This window comes from Colletes latitarsis, unplaced genomic scaffold (assembly GCF_051014445.1).
Source record: "Colletes latitarsis isolate SP2378_abdomen unplaced genomic scaffold, iyColLati1 scaffold0027, whole genome shotgun sequence".
Lineage (NCBI taxonomy): Eukaryota > Metazoa > Arthropoda > Insecta > Hymenoptera > Colletidae > Colletes > Colletes latitarsis.
Window position 1 is genome coordinate 4,779,955 of NW_027488377.1, and position 22,961 is coordinate 4,802,915.

Here is a 22,961-nt window from a genome sequence, read left to right on the forward strand (position 1 = left end):
AATTGACTGTTTCGGTGTGGTACCGCATTGCTATGATGATCCAAACCTGAAAGAGGCCAGGATCTGGCTAACAAGTATGCGAAAAATGCGAAAGTATGAGCCAGATGATAGCAAATACCAGAACTATGCCTGACATAACCAGCGTTATCCTCTAAAATACGAATCGGAACATGCTTTTAATGACTGTTTCGGTGTGGTAATACATTACTACGAGATCCAAACCAGAAAAATCCCAGGATCGGGCCAACAAGGATGCGAGAAACGCGAAAGAACGAGCCACATGAGGGAAAATCCCAGACCCAACCGAGACATAACCGGCGTTATCCTCTAAGATATTAATCGCAACCAGGTTTATTTGACTGTTTCGGTGTGGTAACGCATTACTACGTGATCCAAACCAGATAAAGCCCAGGATCTGGCCAACAAGTATGCGAAAAATGCGGTAGTACGATCCAGATGAGGGCAAATCCCAGACCTAACCCAGACAAAACCGGCGTTATCCCCTAAAATATTAATCGCAACCAGGTTTAATTGACTGTTTCGGTGTGGTACCGCATTGCTACGATGTTCCAAACCAGAAAGAGGCCAGGATCTGGCTAACAAGTATGCGAAAAATGCGAAAGAACGAGCCAGATGAGGGCAAATCCCAGACCAAGCCGAGACATAACCTGCGTTATCCTGTAAAATATTAATCGCAACCAGGTTTAATTGACTGTTTCGGTGTGGTACCGCATTACTACGTGATCCAAACCAGAAAAAGGCCAGGATCTGGCCAACAAGAATGCGAGAAACGCGAAAGTACGAGCCACATGGGGGCAAATACCAGACCTAACCCAGACAAAATCGGCGTTATCCCCTAAAATATTAATCGCAACCAGGTTTAATTGACTGTTTCGGTGTGCTACCGCATTACTACGGGATCCAAACCAGAAAAAACCCAGGATCAGGCCAACAACTATGAGAAAAACGCGAAAGTATGAGCCAGATGATTGCAAATACCAGAACTATCCCAGGCATAACGAGCGTTATCCTCTAAAATATTATTCTCATCCAGGTTTAATTGACTGTTTCGGTGTGGTACCACATTACTACGTGGTCCAAGCCAGAAAAAGGCCAGGATCTGGCCAACAAGAATGCGAAAAATGCGAAAGGACGCGCCAGATGAGGACAAATATCAGACCTAACCGAGACATTACCGGCGTTATCCTCTAAAATATTAATCGCAACCAGGTTCAATTGACTGTTTCGGTGTGGAACCGCATTACTACGTGATCCAACCCAGAAAAAACCCAGGAGCTGTTCAACAAGAATGCGAAAAATGCGAAAGTACGCGCCAGATGAGGGCAAATACCAGACCTAACCGAGACATTACCGGCATTATCCCCTAAAATATTAATCGCAACCAGGTATAATTGACTGTTTCGGTGTGGTACCGCATTGCTACGATGATCCAAACCAGAAATAGTCCAGGATCTGGCCAACAAGTATGCGAAAAATGCGAAAGAACGATCCAGATGAGGGCAAATCCCAGGCCTAACCGAGACATAACCGGCGTTATCCTCTAAAATATTAAATGCAACCAGGTTTAATTAACTGTTTCAGTGTGGTACCACTATACTACGTGATCCAAATCAGAAAATGCCCAGGATCTGGCCAACAAGTATGCGAAAAATGCGAAAGTACGAGCCAGATGAGGGCAAATCCCAGACCTAACCGAGACATAACCGGCGTTATCCTCTAAAATATTAATCGCAACCAGGTATAATTGACTGTTTCGGTGTGGTACCGCATTGCTATGATGATCCAAACCAGAAAGAGGCCAGGATCTGGCTAACAAGTATGCGAAAAATGCGAAAGTATGAGCCAGATGATAGCAAATACCAGAACTATGCCTGACATAACCAGCTTTATCCTCTAAAATACGAATCGGAACATGCTTTTAATGACTGTTTCGGTGTGGTAATACATTACTACGAGATCCAAACCAGAAAAATCCCAGGATCGGGCCAACAAGGATGCGAAAAATGCGAAAGGACGCGCCAGATGAGGGCAAATATCAGACCTTACCGAGACATTACCGGCGTTATCCTCTAAAATATTAATCGCAACCAGGTTCAATTGACTGTTTCGGTGTGGAACCGCATTACTACGTGATCCAAACCAGAAAAAACCCAGGAGCTGTTCAACAAGAATGCGAAAAATGCGAAAGTACGCGCCAGATGAGGGCAAATACCAGACCTAACCGAGACATTACCGGCATTATCCTCTAAAATATTAATCGCAACCAGGTATAATTGACTGTTTCGGTGTGGTACCGCATTACTACGTGATCCAAACCAGAAAAAGCCCAGGATCGGGCCAACAAGAATGCGAAAAATGCGAAAGTACGAGCCAGATGAGGGCAAATACCAGAACTATCCCAGACATAACCAGCGTTATCCTCTAAAATATTATTCGCAACCAGGTTTAATTGACTGTTTCAGTCTGGTGCCACATTTCTAAGTGGTCCAAGCCAGAAGAAGGCCAGGATCTGGCCAACAAGTATGCGAAAAATGCGAAGGTCCGAGCCAGATGAGGGCAAATACAAGACCTAACCGAGACATAACCGGCGTTATCCTCCAAAATATTATTCGCAACCAGGTTCAATTGACTGTTTCGGTGTGGAACCACATTACTACGGGATCCAAACCAGAAAAAACCCAGGATCTGGCCAACAACTATGAGAAAAACGCGAAAGTATGAGCCAGATGATTGCAAATACCAGAACTATCCCAGGCATAACCAGCGTTATCCTCTAAAATATTATTCTCATCCAGGTTTAATTGACTGTTTCGGTGTGGTACCACATTACTACGTGGTCCAAGCCAGAAAAAGGCCAGGATCTGGCCAACAAGAATGCGAAAAATGCGAAAGGACGCGCCAGATGAGGGCAAATATCAGACCTAACCGAGACATTACCGGCGTTATCCTCTAAAATATTAATCGCAACCAGGTTCAATTGACTGTTTCGGTGTGGAACCGCATTACTACGTGATCCAAACCAGAAAAAACCCAGGAGCTGTTCAACAACTATGAGAAAAACGCGAAAGTACGAGCCAGATGGGGGCAAATCCCAGACCTAACCGAGACATAACCAGCGTTATCCTCTAAAATATTAATCGCAACCACGTTTAATTGACTGTTTTGGTGTGGTACCTCATTACTACGTGATCCAAACCGGAAAGAGGCCAGCATCTGGCCAACAAGAATGCGAAAAAGCGAAAGTACGAGCCAGATGTGGGCAAATCCCTGACGTACCCGAGACATAACCGGCGTTATCCTCTAAAATATTAATCGCAACCAGGTTTAATTGACTGTTTCAGTGTGGTACCACATTACTACGTGATCCAAACCAGTAAAAGCCCAGGATCTGGCCAACAAGTAAGCGAAAAACGCGAATGTATGAGCCAGATGATTGCAAATACCAGAACTAACCCAGACATAACCAGCGTTATCCTCTAAAATATTATTCGCAATCAGGTTTAATTGACTGTTTCAGTCTGGTGCCACTTTTCTACGTGGTCCAAGCCAGAAGAAGGCCAGGATCTGGCCAACAAGTATGCGAAAAATGCGAATGTCCGAGCCAGATGAGGGCAAATACCAGACCTAACCGAGACATAACCGGCGTTATCCTCCAAAATATTAATCGCAACCAGGTTCAATTGACTGTTTCGGTGTGGAACCACATTACTACGGGATCCAAACCAGAAAAAACCCAGGATCTGGCCAACAACTATGAGAAAAACGCGAAAGTATGAGCCAGATGATTGCAAATACCAGAACTATCCCAGGCATAACCAGCGTTATCCTCTAAAATATTATTCTCATCCAGGTTTAATTGACTGTTTCGGTGTGGTACCACATTACTACGTGGTCCAAGCCAGAAAAAGGCCAGGATCTGGCCAACAAGAATGCGAAAAATGCGAAAGGACGCGCCAGATGAGGGCAAATATCAGACCTAACCGAGACATTACCGGCGTTATCCTCTAAAATATTAATCGCAACCAGGTTCAATTGACTGTTTCGGTGTGGAACCGCATTACTACGTGATCCAAACCAGAAAAAACCCAGGAGCTGTTCAACAACTATGAGAAAAACGCGAAAGTACGAGCCAGATGGGGGCAAATCCCAGACCTAACCGAGACATAACCAGCGTTATCCTCTAAAATATTAATCGCAACCACGATTAATTGAATGTTTCGGTGTGGTACCGCATTACTACGTGATCCAAACCGGAAAGAGGCCAAGATCTGGCCAACAAGAATGCGAAAAAGCGAAAGTACGAGCCAGATGTGGGCAAATCCCAGACCTACCCGAGACATAACCGGCGTTATCCTCTAAAATATTAATCGCAACCAGGTTTAATTGACTGTTTCAGTCTGGTGCCACTTTTCTACGTGGTCCAAGCCAGAAGAAGGCCAGGATCTGGCCAACAAGTATGCGAAAAATGCGAAGGTCCGAGCTAGATGAGGGCAAATACCAGACCTAACCGAGACATAACCGGCGTTATCCTCCAAAATATTAATCGCAACCAGGTTCAATTGACTGTTTCGGTGTGGAACCACATTACTACGGGATCCAAACCAGAAAAAACCCAGGATCTGGCCAACAACTATGAGAAAAACGCGAAAGTATGGGCCAGATGATTGCAAATTCCAGAACTATCCGAGGCATAACCAGCGTTATCCTCTAAAATATTATTCTCATCCAGGTTTAATTGACTGTTTCGGTGTGGTACCACATTACTACGTGGTCCAAGCCAGAAAAAGGCCAGGATCTGGCCAACAAGAATGCGAAAAATGCGAAAGGACGCGCCAGATGAGGGCAAATATCAGACCTAACCGAGACATTACCGGCGTTATCCTCTAAAATACGAATCGGAACATGATTTTAATGACTGTTTCAGTGTGGTAGCACATTACTAAGAGATCCAAACCAGAAAAATCCCAGGATCGGGCCAACAAGAATGCGAGAAACGCGAAAGTACGAGCCACATGAGGGAAAATCCCAGACCTAACCCAGACATAACCAGCGTTATCCTCTAAAATATTAATCGCAACCACGTTTAGTTGACTGTTTTGGTGTGGTACCGCATTACTACGTGATCCAAACCGGAAAGAGGCCAGGATCTGGCCAACAAGAATGCGAAAAAGCGAAAGTACGAGCCAGATGTGGGCAAATCCCAGACCTACCCGAGACATAACCGGCGTTATCCTCTAAAATATTAATCGCAACCAGGTTTAATTGACTGTTTCAGTGTGGTACCACATTACTACGTGATCCAAACCAGTAAAAGCCCAGGATCTGGCCAACAAGAATGCGAAAAATGCGAAAGGACGCGCCAGATGAGGGCAAATATCAGACCTAACCGAGACATTACCGGCGTTATCCTGTAAAATACGAATCGGAACATGATTTTAATGACTGTTTCAGTGTGGTAGCACATTACTACGAGATCCAAACCAGAAAAATCCCAGGATCGGGCCAACAAGAATGCGAGAAACGCGAAAGTACGAGCCACATGAGGGAAAATCCCAGACCTAACCCAGACATAACCAGCGTTATCCTCTAAAATATTAATCGCAACCACGTTCAGTTGACTGTTTTGGTGTGGTACCGCATTACTACGTGATCCAAACCGGAAAGAGGCCAGGATCTGGCCAACAAGAATGCGAAAAAGCGAAAGTACGAGCCAGATGTGGGCAAATCCCAGACCTACCCGAGACATAACCGGCGTTATCCTCTAAAATATTAATCGCATCCAGGTTTAATTGACTGTTTCAGTGTGGTACCACATTACTACGTGATCCAAACCAGTAAAAGCCCAGGATCTGGCCAACAAGTAAGCGAAAAACGCGAATGTATGAGCCAGATTATTGCAAATACCAGAACTAACCCAGACATAACCAGCGTTATCCTCTAAAATACTGATCGGAACCAGCTTCTATTGACTGTTTCAGTGTGGTACCACATAACTACGTGATCCACACCCGAAAAAGGCCAGGATCTGGCCAACAAGTATGCGAAAAACGTGAAAGTACGAGCCAGATGAGGACAAATCCCAGACCTAACCGAGACATAACCGGCGTTATCCCCTAAAATATTAATCGCAACCAGGTTTAATTGACTGTTTCGGTGTGGCACCGCATTACTACGTGATCCAAACTAGAGAAAGGCCAGGATCTGGCCAACAAGGATGAGAAAAATGCGAATATATGATCCAGATGATTGCAAATACCAGAACTAACCCTGACATAACCAGCGTTATCCTCTAAAATACGCATCGGAACATGCTTTTAATGACTGTTTCAGTGTGGTACCACATTACTACGTGATCCAAACCAGAAAAAGCCCAGGATCGGGCCAACAAGAATGCGAAAAATGCGAAAGTACGAGTCAGATGAGGGAAAATCCCAGACCTAACCGAGACGTAACCGGCGTTATCCCCTAAAATATTAATCGCAACCAGGTACAATTGACTGTTTGGGTGTGGTACCGCATTGCTACGATGATCCAAACCAGAAAGAGGCCAGGATCTGGCCAACAAGTATGCGCAAAATGCGAAAGTACGAGCCAGATGAGGGCAAATCCCAGACCAAACCGAGACATAAACGGCGTTATCCTCTAAAATATTAATCGCAACCAGGTTTAATTGACTGTTTCGGTGTGGTACTGCATTACTACGTGATCCAGACTAGAAAAAGGCCAGGATCTGGCCAACAAGTATGCGAAAAATGCGAAAGTACGAGCCAGATGAGGGCAAATCCCAAACCAAACCGAGACGTAACCGGCGTTATCCCCTAAAATATTAATCGCAACCAGGTATAATTGACTGTTTCGGTGTGGTACCGCATTGCTACGATGATCCAAACCAGAAATAGTCCAGGATCTGGCCAACAAGTATGCGAAAAATGCGAAAGAACGATCCAGATGAGGGCAAATCCCAGGCCTAACCGAGACATAACCGGCGTTATCCTCTAAAATATTAATTGCAACCAGGTTTAATTAACTGTTTCAGTGTGGTACCACATTACTACGTGATCCAAATCAGAAAATGCCCAGGATCTGGCCAACAAGTATGCGAAAAATGCGAAAGTACGAGCCAGATGAGGGCAAATCCCAGACCTAACCGAGACATAACCGGCGTTATCCTCTAAAATATTAATCGCAACCAGGTTTATTTGACTGTTTCGGTGTGGTAACGCATTACTGCGTGATCCAAACCAGATAAAGCCCAGGATCTGGCCAACAAGTATCAGAAGAATGCGAAAGTTCGAGCCAGATGAGGGCAAATCCCAGACCTAACCGAGACATAACCGGCGTTATCCTCTAAAATATTAATCGCAACCAGGTATAATTGACTGTTTCGGTGTGGTACCGCATTGCTATGATGATCCAAACCTGAAAGAGGCCAGGATCTGGCTAACAAGTATGCGAAAAATGCGAAAGTATGAGCCAGATGATAGCAAATACCAGAACTATGCCTGACATAACCAGCGTTATCCTCTAAAATACGAATCGGAACATGCTTTTAATGACTGTTTCGGTGTGGTAATACATTACTACGAGATCCAAACCAGAAAAATCCCAGGATCGGGCCAACAAGGATGCGAGAAACGCGAAAGAACGAGCCACATGAGGGAAAATCCCAGACCCAACCGAGACATAACCGGCGTTATCCTCTGAGATATTAATCGCAACCAGGTTTATTTGACTGTTTCGGTGTGGTAACGCATTACTACGTGATCCAAACCAGATAAAGCCCAGGATCTGGCCAACAAGTATGCGAAAAATGCGGTAGTACAATCCAGATGAGGGCAAATCCCAGACCTAACCCAGACAAAACCGGCGTTATGCCCTAAAATATTAATCGCAACCAGGTTTAATTGACTGTTTCGGTGTGGTACCGCATTGCTACGATGTTCCAAACCAGAAAGAGGCCAGGATCTGGCTAACAAGTATGCGAAAAATGCGAAAGTACGAGCCAGATGAGGGCAAATCCCAGACCAAGCCGAGACATAACCTGCGTTATCCTGTAAAATATTAATCGCAACCAGGTTTAATTGACTGTTTCGGTGTGGTACCGCATTGCTACGATGTTCCAAACCAGAAAGAGGCCAGGATCTGGCTAACAAGTATGCGAAAAATGCGAAAGTACGAGCCAGATGAGGGCAAATCCCAGACCAAACCGAGACATAAACGGCGTTATCCTCTAAAATATTAATCGCAACCAGGTTTAATTGACTGTTTCGGTGTGGTACTGCATTACTACGTGATCCAGACTAGAAAAAGGCCAGGATCTGGCCAACAAGTATGCGAAAAATGCGAAAGTACGAGCCAGATGAGGGCAAATCCCAAACCAAACCGAGACGTAACCGGCGTTATCCCCTAAAATATTAATCGCAACCAGGTATAATTGACTGTTTCGGTGTGGTACCGCATTGCTACGATGATCCAAACCAGAAAGAGTCCAGGATCTGGCCAACAAGTATGCGAAAAATGCGAAAGTACGAGCCACATGAGGGAAAATCCCAGACCTAACCCAGACATAACGGCGTTATCCGCTAAAATATTAATCGCAACCAGGTTTAATTGACTGTTTCGTTGTGGAACCACATTACTACGGGATCCAAACCAGAAAAAGCCCAGGATCTGGCCAACAGGTATGCGAAAAATGCGAAAGTACGAGCCAGATGAGGGCAAATCCCAGACCTAACCGAGACATAACCGGCGTTATCCTCTAAAATATTAATCGCAACCAGGTTTATTTGACTGTTTCGGTGTGGTAACGCATTACTGCGTGATCCAAACCAGATAAAGCCCAGGATCTGGCCAACAAGTATCAGAAGAATGCGAAAGTTCGAGCCAGATGAGGGCAAATCCCAGACCTAACCGAGACATAACCGGCGTTATCCTCTAAAATATTAATCGCAACCAGGTATAATTGACTGTTTCGGTGTGGTACCGCATTGCTATGATGATCCAAACCAGAAAGAGGCCAGGATCTGGCTAACGAGTATGCGAAAAATGCGAAAGTATGAGCCAGATGATAGCAAATACCAGAACTATGCCTGACATAACCAGCTTTATCCTCTAAAATACGAATCGGAACATGCTTTTAATGACTGTTTCGGTGTGGTAATACATTACTACGAGATCCAAACCAGAAAAATCCCAGGATCGGGCCAACAAGGATGCGAAAAATGCGAAAGGACGCGCCAGATGAGGGCAAATATCAGACCTTACCGAGACATTACCGGCGTTATCCTCTAAAATATTAATCGCAACCAGGTTCAATTGACTGTTTCGGTGTGGAACCGCATTACTACGTGATCCAAACCAGAAAAAACCCAGGAGCTGTTCAACAAGAATGCGAAAAATGCGAAAGTACGCGCCAGATGAGGGCAAATACCAGACCTAACCGAGACATTACCGGCATTATCCTCTAAAATATTAATCGCAACCAGGTATAATTGACTGTTTCGGTGTGGTACCGCATTACTACGTGATCCAAACCAGAAAAAGCCCAGGATCGGGCCAACAAGAATGCGAAAAATGCGAAAGTACGAGCCAGATGAGGGCAAATACCAGAACTATCCCAGACATAACCAGCGTTATCCTCTAAAATATTATTCGCAACCAGGTTTAATTGACTGTTTCAGTCTGGTGCCACATTTCTAAGTGGTCCAAGCCAGAAGAAGGCCAGGATCTGGCCAACAAGTATGCGAAAAATGCGAAGGTCCGAGCCAGATGAGGGCAAATACAAGACCTAACCGAGACATAACCGGCGTTATCCTCCAAAATATTATTCGCAACCAGGTTCAATTGACTGTTTCGGTGTGGAACCACATTACTACGGGATCCAAACCAGAAAAAACCCAGGATCTGGCCAACAACTATGAGAAAAACGCGAAAGTATGAGCCAGATGATTGCAAATACCAGAACTATCCCAGGCATAACCAGCGTTATCCTCTAAAATATTATTCTCATCCAGGTTTAATTGACTGTTTCGGTGTGGTACCACATTACTACGTGGTCCAAGCCAGAAAAAGGCCAGGATCTGGCCAACAAGAATGCGAAAAATGCGAAAGGACGCGCCAGATGAGGGCAAATATCAGACCTAACCGAGACATTACCGGCGTTATCCTCTAAAATATTAATCGCAACCAGGTTCAATTGACTGTTTCGGTGTGGAACCGCATTACTACGTGATCCAAACCAGAAAAAACCCAGGAGCTGTTCAACAACTATGAGAAAAACGCGAAAGTACGAGCCAGATGGGGGCAAATCCCAGACCTAACCGAGACATAACCAGCGTTATCCTCTAAAATATTAATCGCAACCACGTTTAATTGACTGTTTTGGTGTGGTACCTCATTACTACGTGATCCAAACCGGAAAGAGGCCAGCATCTGGCCAACAAGAATGCGAAAAAGCGAAAGTACGAGCCAGATGTGGGCAAATCCCTGACGTACCCGAGACATAACCGGCGTTATCCTCTAAAATATTAATCGCAACCAGGTTTAATTGACTGTTTCAGTGTGGTACCACATTACTACGTGATCCAAACCAGTAAAAGCCCAGGATCTGGCCAACAAGTAAGCGAAAAACGCGAATGTATGAGCCAGATGATTGCAAATACCAGAACTAACCCAGACATAACCAGCGTTATCCTCTAAAATATTATTCGCAATCAGGTTTAATTGACTGTTTCAGTCTGGTGCCACTTTTCTACGTGGTCCAAGCCAGAAGAAGGCCAGGATCTGGCCAACAAGTATGCGAAAAATGCGAATGTCCGAGCCAGATGAGGGCAAATACCAGACCTAACCGAGACATAACCGGCGTTATCCTCCAAAATATTAATCGCAACCAGGTTCAATTGACTGTTTCGGTGTGGAACCACATTACTACGGGATCCAAACCAGAAAAAACCCAGGATCTGGCCAACAACTATGAGAAAAACGCGAAAGTATGAGCCAGATGATTGCAAATACCAGAACTATCCCAGGCATAACCAGCGTTATCCTCTAAAATATTATTCTCATCCAGGTTTAATTGACTGTTTCGGTGTGGTACCACATTACTACGTGGTCCAAGCCAGAAAAAGGCCAGGATCTGGCCAACAAGAATGCGAAAAATGCGAAAGGACGCGCCAGATGAGGGCAAATATCAGACCTAACCGAGACATTACCGGCGTTATCCTCTAAAATATTAATCGCAACCAGGTTCAATTGACTGTTTCGGTGTGGAACCGCATTACTACGTGATCCAAACCAGAAAAAACCCAGGAGCTGTTCAACAACTATGAGAAAAACGCGAAAGTACGAGCCAGATGGGGGCAAATCCCAGACCTAACCGAGACATAACCAGCGTTATCCTCTAAAATATTAATCGCAACCACGATTAATTGAATGTTTCGGTGTGGTACCGCATTACTACGTGATCCAAACCGGAAAGAGGCCAAGATCTGGCCAACAAGAATGCGAAAAAGCGAAAGTACGAGCCAGATGTGGGCAAATCCCAGACCTACCCGAGACATAACCGGCGTTATCCTCTAAAATATTAATCGCAACCAGGTTTAATTGACTGTTTCAGTCTGGTGCCACTTTTCTACGTGGTCCAAGCCAGAAGAAGGCCAGGATCTGGCCAACAAGTATGCGAAAAATGCGAAGGTCCGAGCTAGATGAGGGCAAATACCAGACCTAACCGAGACATAACCGGCGTTATCCTCCAAAATATTAATCGCAACCAGGTTCAATTGACTGTTTCGGTGTGGAACCACATTACTACGGGATCCAAACCAGAAAAAACCCAGGATCTGGCCAACAACTATGAGAAAAACGCGAAAGTATGGGCCAGATGATTGCAAATACCAGAACTATCCGAGGCATAACCAGCGTTATCCTCTAAAATATTATTCTCATCCAGGTTTAATTGACTGTTTCGGTGTGGTACCACATTACTACGTGGTCCAAGCCAGAAAAAGGCCAGGATCTGGCCAACAAGAATGCGAAAAATGCGAAAGGACGCGCCAGATGAGGGCAAATATCAGACCTAACCGAGACATTACCGGCGTTATCCTCTAAAATACGAATCGGAACATGATTTTAATGACTGTTTCAGTGTGGTAGCACATTACTAAGAGATCCAAACCAGAAAAATCCCAGGATCGGGCCAACAAGAATGCGAGAAACGCGAAAGTACGAGCCACATGAGGGAAAATCCCAGACCTAACCCAGACATAACCAGCGTTATCCTCTAAAATATTAATCGCAACCACGTTTAGTTGACTGTTTTGGTGTGGTACCGCATTACTACGTGATCCAAACCGGAAAGAGGCCAGGATCTGGCCAACAAGAATGCGAAAAAGCGAAAGTACGAGCCAGATGTGGGCAAATCCCAGACCTACCCGAGACATAACCGGCGTTATCCTCTAAAATATTAATCGCAACCAGGTTTAATTGACTGTTTCAGTGTGGTACCACATTACTACGTGATCCAAACCAGTAAAAGCCCAGGATCTGGCCAACAAGAATGCGAAAAATGCGAAAGGACGCGCCAGATGAGGGCAAATATCAGACCTAACCGAGACATTACCGGCGTTATCCTGTAAAATACGAATCGGAACATGATTTTAATGACTGTTTCAGTGTGGTAGCACATTACTACGAGATCCAAACCAGAAAAATCCCAGGATCGGGCCAACAAGAATGCGAGAAACGCGAAAGTACGAGCCACATGAGGGAAAATCCCAGACCTAACCCAGACATAACCAGCGTTATCCTCTAAAATATTAATCGCAACCACGTTCAGTTGACTGTTTTGGTGTGGTACCGCATTACTACGTGATCCAAACCGGAAAGAGGCCAGGATCTGGCCAACAAGAATGCGAAAAAGCGAAAGTACGAGCCAGATGTGGGCAAATCCCAGACCTACCCGAGACATAACCGGCGTTATCCTCTAAAATATTAATCGCATCCAGGTTTAATTGACTGTTTCAGTGTGGTACCACATTACTACGTGATCCAAACCAGTAAAAGCCCAGGATCTGGCCAACAAGTAAGCGAAAAACGCGAATGTATGAGCCAGATTATTGCAAATACCAGAACTAACCCAGACATAACCAGCGTTATCCTCTAAAATACTGATCGGAACCAGCTTCTATTGACTGTTTCAGTGTGGTACCACATAACTACGTGATCCACACCCGAAAAAGGCCAGGATCTGGCCAACAAGTATGCGAAAAACGTGAAAGTACGAGCCAGATGAGGACAAATCCCAGACCTAACCGAGACATAACCGGCGTTATCCCCTAAAATATTAATCGCAACCAGGTTTAATTGACTGTTTCGGTGTGGCACCGCATTACTACGTGATCCAAACTAGAGAAAGGCCAGGATCTGGCCAACAAGGATGAGAAAAATGCGAATATATGATCCAGATGATTGCAAATACCAGAACTAACCCTGACATAACCAGCGTTATCCTCTAAAATACGCATCGGAACATGCTTTTAATGACTGTTTCAGTGTGGTACCACATTACTACGTGATCCAAACCAGAAAAAGCCCAGGATCGGGCCAACAAGAATGCGAAAAATGCGAAAGTACGAGTCAGATGAGGGAAAATCCCAGACCTAACCGAGACGTAACCGGCGTTATCCCCTAAAATATTAATCGCAACCAGGTACAATTGACTGTTTGGGTGTGGTACCGCATTGCTACGATGATCCAAACCAGAAAGAGGCCAGGATCTGGCCAACAAGTATGCGAAAAATGCGAAAGTATGAGCCAGATGATTGCAAATACCAGAACTAACCCAGACATAACCAGCGTTATCCTCTAAAATATTAATCGCAACCAGGTTTAATTGACTGTTTCGGTGTGGTACTGCATTACTACGTGATCCAGACCAGAAAAAGGCCAGGATCTGGCCAACAAGTATGCGCAAAATGCGAAAGTACGAGCCAGATGAGGGCAAATCCCAGACCAAACCGAGACATAAACGGCGTTATCCTCTAAAATATTAATCGCAACCAGGTTTAATTGACTGTTTCGGTGTGGTACTGCATTACTACGTGATCCAGACTAGAAAAAGGCCAGGATCTGGCCAACAAGTATGCGAAAAATGCGAAAGTACGAGCCAGATGAGGGCAAATCCCAAACCAAACCGAGACGTAACCGGCGTTATCCCCTAAAATATTAATCGCAACCAGGTATAATTGACTGTTTCGGTGTGGTACCGCATTGCTACGATGATCCAAACCAGAAATAGTCCAGGATCTGGCCAACAAGTATGCGAAAAATGCGAAAGAACGATCCAGATGAGGGCAAATCCCAGGCCTAACCGAGACATAACCGGCGTTATCCTCTAAAATATTAATTGCAACCAGGTTTAATTAACTGTTTCAGTGTGGTAACACATTACTGCGTGATCCAAATCAGAAAATGCCCAGGATCTGGCCAACAAGTATGCGAAAAATGCGAAAGTACGAGCCAGATGAGGGCAAATCCCAGACCTAACCGAGACATAACCGGCGTTATCCTCTAAAATATTAATCGCAACCAGGTTTATTTGACTGTTTCGGTGTGGTAACGCATTACTGCGTGATCCAAACCAGATAAAGCCCAGGATCTGGCCAACAAGTATCAGAAGAATGCGAAAGTTCGAGGCAGATGAGGGCAAATCCCAGACCTAACCGAGACATAACCGGCGTTATCCTCTAAAATATTAATCGCAACCAGGTATAATTGACTGTTTCGGTGTGGTACCGCATTGCTATGATGATCCAAACCTGAAAGAGGCCAGGATCTGGCTAACAAGTATGCGAAAAATGCGAAAGTATGAGCCAGATGATAGCAAATACCAGAACTATGCCTGACATAACCAGCGTTATCCTCTAAAATACGAATCGGAACATGCTTTTAATGACTGTTTCGGTGTGGTAATACATTACTACGAGATCCAAACCAGAAAAATCCCAGGATCGGGCCAACAAGGATGCGAGAAACGCGAAAGAACGAGCCACATGAGGGAAAATCCCAGACCCAACCGAGACATAACCGGCGTTATCCTCTGAGATATTAATCGCAACCAGGTTTATTTGACTGTTTCGGTGTGGTAACGCATTACTACGTGATCCAAACCAGATAAAGCCCAGGATCTGGCCAACAAGTATGCGAAAAATGCGGTAGTACAATCCAGATGAGGGCAAATCCCAGACCTAACCCAGACAAAACCGGCGTTATGCCCTAAAATATTAATCGCAACCAGGTTTAATTGACTGTTTCGGTGTGGTACCGCATTGCTACGATGTTCCAAACCAGAAAGAGGCCAGGATCTGGCTAACAAGTATGCGAAAAATGCGAAAGTACGAGCCAGATGAGGGCAAATCCCAGACCAAGCCGAGACATAACCTGCGTTATCCTGTAAAATATTAATCGCAACCAGGTTTAATTGACTGTTTCGGTGTGGTACCGCATTGCTACGATGTTCCAAACCAGAAAGAGGCCAGGATCTGGCTAACAAGTATGCGAAAAATGCGAAAGTACGAGCCAGATGAGGGCAAATCCCAGACCAAACCGAGACATAAACGGCGTTATCCTCTAAAATATTAATCGCAACCAGGTTTAATTGACTGTTTCGGTGTGGTACTGCATTACTACGTGATCCAGACTAGAAAAAGGCCAGGATCTGGCCAACAAGTATGCGAAAAATGCGAAAGTACGAGCCAGATGAGGGCAAATCCCAAACCAAACCGAGACGTAACCGGCGTTATCCCCTAAAATATTAATCGCAACCAGGTATAATTGACTGTTTCGGTGTGGTACCGCATTGCTACGATGATCCAAACCAGAAAGAGTCCAGGATCTGGCCAACAAGTATGCGAAAAATGCGAAAGTACGAGCCACATGAGGGAAAATCCCAGACCTAACCCAGACATAACGGCGTTATCCGCTAAAATATTAATCGCAACCAGGTTTAATTGACTGTTTCGTTGTGGAACCACATTACTACGGGATCCAAACCAGAAAAAGCCCAGGATCTGGCCAACAGGTATGCGAAAAATGCGAAAGTACGAGCCAGATGAGGGCAAATCCCAGACCTAACCGAGACATAACCGGCGTTATCCTCTAAAATATTAATCGCAACCAGGTTTATTTGACTGTTTCGGTGTGGTAACGCATTACTGCGTGATCCAAACCAGATAAAGCCCAGGATCTGGCCAACAAGTATCAGAAGAATGCGAAAGTTCGAGCCAGATGAGGGCAAATCCCAGACCTAACCGAGACATAACCGGCGTTATCCTCTAAAATATTAATCGCAACCAGGTATAATTGACTGTTTCGGTGTGGTACCGCATTGCTACGATGATCCAAACCAGAAAGAGGCCAGGATCTGGCTAACAAGTATGCGAAAAATGCGAAAGTATGAGCCAGATGATAGCAAATACCAGAACTATGCCTGACATAACCAGCGTTATCCTCTAAAATACGAATCGGAACATGCTTTTAATGACTGTTTCGGTGTGGTATTACATTACTACGAGATCCAAACCAGAAACATCCCAGGATCGGGCCAACAAGGATGCGAGAAACGCGAAAGAACGAGCCACATGAGGGAAAATCCCAGACCCAACCGAGACATAACCGGCGTTATCCTCTAAGATATTAATCGCAACCAGCTTTATTTGACTGTTTCGGTGTGGTAACGCATTACTACGTGATCCAAACCAGATAAAGACCAGGATCTGGCCAACAAGTATGCGAAAAATGCGGTAGTACGATCCAGATGAGGGCAAATCCCAGACCTAACCCAGACAAAACCGGCGTTATCCCCTAAAATATTAATCGCAACCAGGTTTAATTGACTGTTTCGGTGTGGTACCGCATTACTACATGATCTAAACCAGAGAAAGGCCAGGATCTGGCCAACAAGGATGAGAAAAATGCGAATATATGATAAAGATGATTGCAAATACCAGAACTAACCCTGACATAACCAGCGTTATCCTCTAAAATACGCATCGGAACATGCTTTTAATGACTGTTTCAGTGTGGTAACACATTACTACGAGGTCCAAACCAGAAAAATCCCAGGATCGGGCCAACAAGAATGCGAGAAACGCGAAAGTACGAGCCACATGAGGGCAAATACCAGACCTAACCCAGACAAAATCGGCGTTATCCCCTAAAATATTAATCGCAACCAGGTATAATTGACTGTTTCGGTGTGGTACCACATTACTACGTGGTCCAAGCCAGAAAAAGGCCAGGATCTGGCCAACAAGAATGCGAAAAAGCGAAAGTACGAGCCAGATGTGGGCAAATCCCAGACCTACCCGAGACATAACCGGCGTTATCCTCTAAAATATTAATCGCAACCAGGTTTAATTGACTGTTTCAGTGTGGTACCACATTACTACGTGATCCAAACCAGTAAAAGCCCAGGATCTGGCCAACAAGTAAGCGAAAAACGCGAATGTATGAGCCAGATGATTGCAAATCCCAGAACTAACCCAGACATAACCAGCGTTATCCTCTAAAATACTGATCGGAACCAGCTTCTATTGACTGTTTCAGTGTGGTACCACATTACTACGTGATCCAAACCAGAAAAAGCCCAGGATCGGGCCAACAAGAATGCGAAAAATGCGAAAGTACGAGCCAGATGAGGGAAAATCCCAGACCTAACCGAGACGTAACCGGCGTTATCCCCTAAAATATTAATCGCAACCAGGTATAATTGACTGTTTCGGTGTGGTACCGCATTGCTACGATGATCCAAACCAGAAAGAGTCCAGGATCTGGCCAACAAGTATGCGAAAAATGCGAAAGTACGAGCCACATGAGGGAAAATCCCAGACCTAACCCAGACATAACGGCGTTATCCGCTAAAATATTAATCGCAACCAGGTTTAATTGACTGTTTCGTTGTGGAACCACATTACTACGGGATCCAAACCAGAAAAAGCCCAGGATCTGGCCAACAGGTATGCGAAAAATGCGAAAGTACGAGCCAGATGAGGGCAAATCCCAGACCTAACCGAGACATAACCGGCGTTATCCTCTAAAATATTAATCGCAACCAGGTTTATTTGACTGTTTCGGTGTGGTAACGCATTACTGCGTGATCCAAACCAGATAAAGCCCAGGATCTGGCCAACAAGTATCAGAAGAATGCGAAAGTTCGAGCCAGATGAGGGCAAATCCCAGACCTAACCGAGACATAACCGGCGTTATCCTCTAAAATATTAATCGCAACCAGGTATAATTGACTGTTTCGGTGTGGTACCGCATTGCTATGATGATCCAAACCAGAAAGAGGCCAGGATCTGGCTAACGAGTATGCGAAAAATGCGAAAGTATGAGCCAGATGATAGCAAATACCAGAACTATGCCTGACATAACCAGCTTTATCCTCTAAAATACGAATCGGAACATGCTTTTAATGACTGTTTCGGTGTGGTAATACATTACTACGAGATCCAAACCAGAAAAATCCCAGGATCGGGCCAACAAGGATGCGAAAAATGCGAAAGGACGCGCCAGATGAGGGCAAATATCAGACCTTACCGAGACATTACCGGCGTTATCCTCTAAAATATTAATCGCAACCAGGTTCAATTGACTGTTTCGGTGTGGAACCGCATTACTACGTGATCCAAACCAGAAAAAACCCAGGAGCTGTTCAACAAGAATGCGAAAAATGCGAAAGTACGCGCCAGATGAGGGCAAATACCAGACCTAACCGAGACATTACCGGCATTATCCTCTAAAATATTAATCGCAACCAGGTATAATTGACTGTTTCGGTGTGGTACCGCATTACTACGTGATCCAAACCAGAAAAAGCCCAGGATCGGGCCAACAAGAATGCGAAAAATGCGAAAGTACGAGCCAGATGAGGGCAAATACCAGAACTATCCCAGACATAACCAGCGTTATCCTCTAAAATATTATTCGCAACCAGGTTTAATTGACTGTTTCAGTCTGGTGCCACATTTCTAAGTGGTCCAAGCCAGAAGAAGGCCAGGATCTGGCCAACAAGTATGCGAAAAATGCGAAGGTCCGAGCCAGATGAGGGCAAATACAAGACCTAACCGAGACATAACCGGCGTTATCCTCCAAAATATTATTCGCAACCAGGTTCAATTGACTGTTTCGGTGTGGAACCACATTACTACGGGATCCAAACCAGAAAAAACCCAGGATCTGGCCAACAACTATGAGAAAAACGCGAAAGTATGAGCCAGATGATTGCAAATACCAGAACTATCCCAGGCATAACCAGCGTTATCCTCTAAAATATTATTCTCATCCAGGTTTAATTGACTGTTTCGGTGTGGTACCACATTACTACGTGGTCCAAGCCAGAAAAAGGCCAGGATCTGGCCAACAAGAATGCGAAAAATGCGAAAGGACGCGCCAGATGAGGGCAAATATCAGACCTAACCGAGACATTACCGGCGTTATCCTCTAAAATATTAATCGCAACCAGGTTCAATTGACTGTTTCGGTGTGGAACCGCATTACTACGTGATCCAAACCAGAAAAAACCCAGGAGCTGTTCAACAACTATGAGAAAAACGCGAAAGTACGAGCCAGATGGGGGCAAATCCCAGACCTAACCGAGACATAACCAGCGTTATCCTCTAAAATATTAATCGCAACCACGTTTAATTGACTGTTTTGGTGTGGTACCTCATTACTACGTGATCCAAACCGGAAAGAGGCCAGCATCTGGCCAACAAGAATGCGAAAAAGCGAAAGTACGAGCCAGATGTGGGCAAATCCCTGACGTACCCGAGACATAACCGGCGTTATCCTCTAAAATATTAATCGCAACCAGGTTTAATTGACTGTTTCAGTGTGGTACCACATTACTACGTGATCCAAACCAGTAAAAGCCCAGGATCTGGCCAACAAGTAAGCGAAAAACGCGAATGTATGAGCCAGATGATTGCAAATACCAGAACTAACCCAGACATAACCAGCGTTATCCTCTAAAATATTATTCGCAATCAGGTTTAATTGACTGTTTCAGTCTGGTGCCACTTTTCTACGTGGTCCAAGCCAGAAGAAGGCCAGGATCTGGCCAACAAGTATGCGAAAAATGCGAATGTCCGAGCCAGATGAGGGCAAATACCAGACCTAACCGAGACATAACCGGCGTTATCCTCCAAAATATTAATCGCAACCAGGTTCAATTGACTGTTTCGGTGTGGAACCACATTACTACGGGATCCAAACCAGAAAAAACCCAGGATCTGGCCAACAACTATGAGAAAAACGCGAAAGTATGAGCCAGATGATTGCAAATACCAGAACTATCCCAGGCATAACCAGCGTTATCCTCTAAAATATTATTCTCATCCAGGTTTAATTGACTGTTTCGGTGTGGTACCACATTACTACGTGGTCCAAGCCAGAAAAAGGCCAGGATCTGGCCAACAAGAATGCGAAAAATGCGAAAGGACGCGCCAGATGAGGGCAAATATCAGACCTAACCGAGACATTACCGGCGTTATCCTCTAAAATATTAATCGCAACCAGGTTCAATTGACTGTTTCGGTGTGGAACCGCATTACTACGTGATCCAAACCAGAAAAAACCCAGGAGCTGTTCAACAACTATGAGAAAAACGCGAAAGTACGAGCCAGATGGGGGCAAATCCCAGACCTAACCGAGACATAACCAGCGTTATCCTCTAAAATATTAATCGCAACCACGATTAATTGAATGTTTCGGTGTGGTACCGCATTACTACGTGATCCAAACCGGAAAGAGGCCAAGATCTGGCCAACAAGAATGCGAAAAAGCGAAAGTACGAGCCAGATGTGGGCAAATCCCAGACCTACCCGAGACATAACCGGCGTTATCCTCTAAAATATTAATCGCAACCAGGTTTAATTGACTGTTTCAGTCTGGTGCCACTTTTCTACGTGGTCCAAGCCAGAAGAAGGCCAGGATCTGGCCAACAAGTATGCGAAAAATGCGAAGGTCCGAGCTAGATGAGGGCAAATACCAGACCTAACCGAGACATAACCGGCGTTATCCTCCAAAATATTAATCGCAACCAGGTTCAATTGACTGTTTCGGTGTGGAACCACATTACTACGGGATCCAAACCAGAAAAAACCCAGGATCTGGCCAACAACTATGAGAAAAACGCGAAAGTATGGGCCAGATGATTGCAAATACCAGAACTATCCGAGGCATAACCAGCGTTATCCTCTAAAATATTATTCTCATCCAGGTTTAATTGACTGTTTCGGTGTGGTACCACATTACTACGTGGTCCAAGCCAGAAAAAGGCCAGGATCTGGCCAACAAGAATGCGAAAAATGCGAAAGGACGCGCCAGATGAGGGCAAATATCAGACCTAACCGAGACATTACCGGCGTTATCCTCTAAAATACGAATCGGAACATGATTTTAATGACTGTTTCAGTGTGGTAGCACATTACTAAGAGATCCAAACCAGAAAAATCCCAGGATCGGGCCAACAAGAATGCGAGAAACGCGAAAGTACGAGCCACATGAGGGAAAATCCCAGACCTAACCCAGACATAACCAGCGTTATCCTCTAAAATATTAATCGCAACCACGTTTAGTTGACTGTTTTGGTGTGGTACCGCATTACTACGTGATCCAAACCGGAAAGAGGCCAGGATCTGGCCAACAAGAATGCGAAAAAGCGAAAGTACGAGCCAGATGTGGGCAAATCCCAGACCTACCCGAGACATAACCGGCGTTATCCTCTAAAATATTAATCGCAACCAGGTTTAATTGACTGTTTCAGTGTGGTACCACATTACTACGTGATCCAAACCAGTAAAAGCCCAGGATCTGGCCAACAAGAATGCGAAAAATGCGAAAGGACGCGCCAGATGAGGGCAAATATCAGACCTAACCGAGACATTACCGGCGTTATCCTGTAAAATACGAATCGGAACATGATTTTAATGACTGTTTCAGTGTGGTAGCACATTACTACGAGATCCAAACCAGAAAAATCCCAGGATCGGGCCAACAAGAATGCGAGAAACGCGAAAGTACGAGCCACATGAGGGAAAATCCCAGACCTAACCCAGACATAACCAGCGTTATCCTCTAAAATATTAATCGCAACCACGTTCAGTTGACTGTTTTGGTGTGGTACCGCATTACTACGTGATCCAAACCGGAAAGAGGCCAGGATCTGGCCAACAAGAATGCGAAAAAGCGAAAGTACGAGCCAGATGTGGGCAAATCCCAGACCTACCCGAGACATAACCGGCGTTATCCTCTAAAATATTAATCGCATCCAGGTTTAATTGACTGTTTCAGTGTGGTACCACATTACTACGTGATCCAAACCAGTAAAAGCCCAGGATCTGGCCAACAAGTAAGCGAAAAACGCGAATGTATGAGCCAGATTATTGCAAATACCAGAACTAACCCAGACATAACCAGCGTTATCCTCTAAAATACTGATCGGAACCAGCTTCTATTGACTGTTTCAGTGTGGTACCACATAACTACGTGATCCACACCCGAAAAAGGCCAGGATCTGGCCAACAAGTATGCGAAAAACGTGAAAGTACGAGCCAGATGAGGACAAATCCCAGACCTAACCGAGACATAACCGGCGTTATCCCCTAAAATATTAATCGCAACCAGGTTTAATTGACTGTTTCGGTGTGGCACCGCATTACTACGTGATCCAAACTAGAGAAAGGCCAGGATCTGGCCAACAAGGATGAGAAAAATGCGAATATATGATCCAGATGATTGCAAATACCAGAACTAACCCTGACATAACCAGCGTTATCCTCTAAAATACGCATCGGAACATGCTTTTAATGACTGTTTCAGTGTGGTACCACATTACTACGTGATCCAAACCAGAAAAAGCCCAGGATCGGGCCAACAAGAAT